This window comes from Triticum urartu, chromosome 7A (genome assembly GCF_056163025.1).
Source record: "Triticum urartu cultivar PI428250 chromosome 7A, HENAU_Tu73, whole genome shotgun sequence".
Lineage (NCBI taxonomy): Eukaryota > Viridiplantae > Streptophyta > Magnoliopsida > Poales > Poaceae > Triticum > Triticum urartu.
This window is the reverse complement of record NC_141879.1, coordinates 336,739,146-336,743,766: the sequence shown is the minus strand read 5'-3', so window position 1 is coordinate 336,743,766 and position 4,621 is coordinate 336,739,146.

Here is a 4,621-nt window from a genome sequence, read left to right as displayed (position 1 = left end):
CTACTATTCCCACCGCTGGCCAGGACCTACGGCGACGGAAGACTCACACCGCAGCCGAACCAGTGAACCCTCATACTCCTCTCCGCGCGGGCTTCCACTGCTGCGTCTTCCCTGGCTCCGCGTCGTCCCCTTCCTAGGCCTCGCCGTCGTCCAGACCACCGCCCTGGTACTCTCGGCGCGGCGTGGTCAACGTGGTCAAGGAACGACTTCCATCGGACATGGACTGTACGCGGAGAGGCTGACAGCTGGGTCCACGGCCGCAGCAAGGAAGTGCCTCCTTATTACGTGCAAAATAATTATTCCTCCACCTCACAGCGGGGACCCACCGGACGGGCCACCATATTTCGCGAAAAAATGTTTCCCCCCTGACTGCTGGGACCCACCAGCTACACCTTCGCACGCAAGGAAGTGTGTCCGGGCAAAAAAAAGAAAACGATTCGCCCCCCTGACTGCTGGGACCCACCAGCTACATCTTCGCACGCAAGGAAGTTCCTGACAGTCGGGACCCACCTGGTCGAAGCGTACGTAGCATTGTTATTCTGGTCGCGAACATGTACGTACATATATACTGGTCGATGTAGAGGTGCGCACGTGTCGTAGTAGAGGCGTGCACGTAGCATGTACACGTATGTACATCGGCCAAGGTGCAAGAGAGAAAATACGGCCACATATGTGTACATACGGGCGGGGTCTCGAACGCCTACTCACGCATACGTACGGCCAGGGCTCGTGTACATGGCTGGGTCAGAACGGAGAAACAGCGTCGTCGTCGTGTTCATGGGTAGGCAACGGAATGCGTCGTGTTCATCGGGAGGGCTTGGACGGAACAGGCGATGGAAACGAGGCCTGGCGTACCGCAGAACGGAGGAAACGGCCTTGTGTTCGACCGGCCACGTTCGAAATGGGATCATGTTCATCGGGAGGGGTCTGGCGTACCGCAAAACGGAGGAAACGGACCTCCTATGGTCGAAACGGGGGTCCTGTTGATCAGGAGGGGTGTGGCGTACCGCAAAACGGACGAAACAGACTTGTGTTGGAGCGCTAAGGTCGAAACGGGGGTCCTGTTCATCGGGAGGGGTGTGGCGTACCGCAAAACGGGACTCCACGGGATACTATTCATCTCCACCGTCAACCCCTCCAGCCTCCACGAGCTACTATTCATCCACCGTCGACCTCCTCCAGCCTCCACCTGTGACTATTCATCCATGGGCTCCTGTTCATCCAGCCTCCACCGCGCGCTACTCCACCGGCTACTGGTCAACCACCCCTCTCCACGGGCTCCTGTTCAACCACCCCTCCACGTGCTACTGTTCATCCTGCCCTCCACCGTCTACTGTTCATCCTGCCCTCCACGGGGTGGTCCTGTTCATCCAGCCCTCCACGGGGTCCTGTTCATCCAGCCCCAACCGGCTCGATCGATCGGGGTCCTGTTCATCCAAAGGCAACACCACGGGGTCCTGTTCATCCACCCCCACTGGGAACTGTTCATCCACCCCCCCACCCCCCCCCCCCCCCCCCCGCAACGCTCACTGTTCATCTAGAGGCAGCATCGATCGGCTTCAGTTAGCAGTAGTAGCGAAGGAATCGCTCAATCGGGTTCAGTTAACAGCCATCGATCGATCGCTCAGGTTCTGTAATGCGTAGCCTGCAGTGCAATCGCCCGGGTTCAGTTAGAGCCCAACGCCTCGCTCGGGTTCAGTTAGAGACAACGCCTCGCACACACGCGCGTACATGTACGAGAGAAACGCGCATCGCTCGGCCCCCGACCTCCCACCGTAACCGGGAACTCCCCGAAATTTTCCTCCCCCTCGCTTCTACCACAGTTTTTTTCCGTCATGGACGGCCCAAAGAATGTCATGCAGCTGCGTCTCCGGCCCGCCCAAGACGAAAAGCCCATTTTCTGTCATGATTTTTGTCATAGAAGTAGGAGCCCACCACATCTATGATGATACCGGGTTTTGTCACAATTATCATCATAGAAGTGACATATGTATGACAAAAAAATTCCTTCGGCCCAAAATGTCACGGATGTGTCTTTTTTTGTAGTGTCAATCCGCTCTTCCTCCTTTTGTTCTTCGCTATCCTCATCATCTTTTTCATCCAATGAGCTCAAAGTTTCATCAACTTCTTCTTCCACAGATTCCTGCAAAATATTAGTCTCTTCTTGGACAGCGGAGACTTTCTCAATAAGCGCATTAATATAGGAATTATATTCATAATTATCATAGCAATATTTAAAAAAACAAAATTTTCAGGCCTATAAACATCATCATCATAAGCTTCATTCTTTTCAAACAAAGATTCAATTTCATAAGCACCCTTAAAAGCAGCAAATTCTTCTATTTGTTCCACATCATAGTAATCATATATACCCCTAGCATAAGAAGCCAAGGTTTCATTATCATTAAATTCACATGAAAAGGGAAGGTGTGGAGCCTTCATCCTACAGCAACAAGTAATATCATAACTCAAGCATACTTGCCGAGCATACCACTTCAATATATAAATTTGATCCCATAATAGTTTCCCTTTTTGTGTCAAGCGATAATCCCTAAAGTATTCACGTTGATCCCATGTTACTCCCATTACCAGATTGAATGAGGTTTTCTCAGGATTATCAAAGTGGTACATAATATTTTTCACATATTGAGCATCGAGGGTTTTAGGAGGTTCCTCATCTCCATGAGTAGCAAGTACACCTAATTTTTTTTGTATTTTGTGTTCCATATCCATAACTAAAGATAAAGAACAAGTACAGCAAATAAAAATTACTTAGTGATAAAGCAAACAAGCACACACGAGAATAGTCACCCCACGCTATTGCTCCCCGGCAACGGCGCCAAAAAAAGGTCTTGATAACCCACAAGTATAGGGGATCGCAACAGTTTTCGATAAGTAAGAGTGTCGAACCCAACGAGGAGCTAAAGGTAGAACAAATATTCCCTCAAGTTCTATCGACCACCGATACAACTCTACGCACGCTTGACGTTCACTTTACCTAGAACAAGTATGAAACTAGAAGTACTTTGTAGGTGTTGTTGGATAGGTTTGCAAGATAATAAAGAGTACGTAAATAAAAAGTAGGGGCTGTTTAGATAAAGAAACAATAAAGTAAATATAGTGAGTGTGGAAAAGTGGTGGTATGAGTTGCGAAATTTCTCCTAAGCAATTGACTACTTTACTAGACCGATAGGACAACGAAAATCTACTCAGACATCATAGGATGGCAACACATCATTGGAGAATAATATGAAGCATAAAGCACCATGTTCAAGTAGAGGGCACAGCGGGTTGCGGGAGAGTGGACCTCTGTAGATAGAGGGGGGAAGGTGATGGAGATGTTGGTGAAGATGGCGGAGGTGTTGGTGTAGATCACGGTGATGATGATGGCCCCCGGTGGCAATCCGGTGCCACCAGAAGCGAGGGGGAGAGAGCCCCCCTCCTTCTTCTTCTTCCTTGACCTCCTCCCTAGATGAGAGAAGGGTTTCCCCTCTGGTCCATGGCCTCCACGGCGAGGGAGGGGCGAGAGCCCCTCCGAGATTGGATCTGTCTCTCTGTCTCTCTCTGTTTCTGCGTTCTCCCCTCGCTCTTTTTCACCGTTTCGTGTATATATGGAGATCCGTAACTCCGATTGGCCTGAAACCTTCGCCGTGATTTTTTTCTGAAAATTAGCTTTCTTGTGGCAAAAGAAGAGCGTCAACCGCCTTACGGGTGGCTCACGAGGGTAGGGGGTGCACCCAGGGGGCAGGCGCGCCCCCTGCCTCGTGACCACCTCGGGCACCGTCTCGCTTGGATTTTTCTTTCGGAATTTTCCAAATATTCCAAAAAGTATCTCCATCCATTTTATCCCGTTTGGACTCCGTTTGATATGGATATTCTGCGAAACCAAAAACATGCAACAGACGGGAACTGGCACTGGGCACTGGATCAATATGTTAGTCCCAAAAATAGTATAAAACGTTGCCAAAAGTATATGAAAGTTGTAGAATATTGGCATGGAACAATCAAAAATTATAGATACGACGGAGACGTATCAATCATCAAGAACAATCAAGCAGGACGTAGGGTATTACCTCGATTAAGAGGGCCCGAACCTGGGTAAACATCGTGTCCCCTACCTCCTGTTACCATCCGCCTTAGACGCATAGTTCGGGACCCCCTACACGAGATCCACCGGTTTTGACACCGACATTGGTGCTTTCATTGAGAGTTCCACTATGCCATCACTGTAAGGCTCGATGGCCCATTCGATCATCAGTAACGATGCGGTCCAGGGTGAGGTTTTCCTCCCCGGACAGATCTTCGTATTTAGTGGCTTCACACTGCGGGCCAATTCGGTTGGCCATCTGGAGCAGATCGAGAGCTACGCCCCTGGCCATCAGGTCAGGTTCGGAAACCTAAACTACACTGCCAACATCCGCGGAGACTTGATCTTCGACAGAGTCAAGCCCATGTCAGGTGCGCTGCACAATCACAACAAGCATGACGTAACTCTGCCGTCGAACAGTGTTCGAGAGATCGCGTCTCCAACTACTCCGGCCTTCAATCTGGAGCAAACTGCGCCATCCGAGGAGGGAGAGATAGACCCCGCCATGGAGGCCGCACTCTCAGTGGCGAAGGA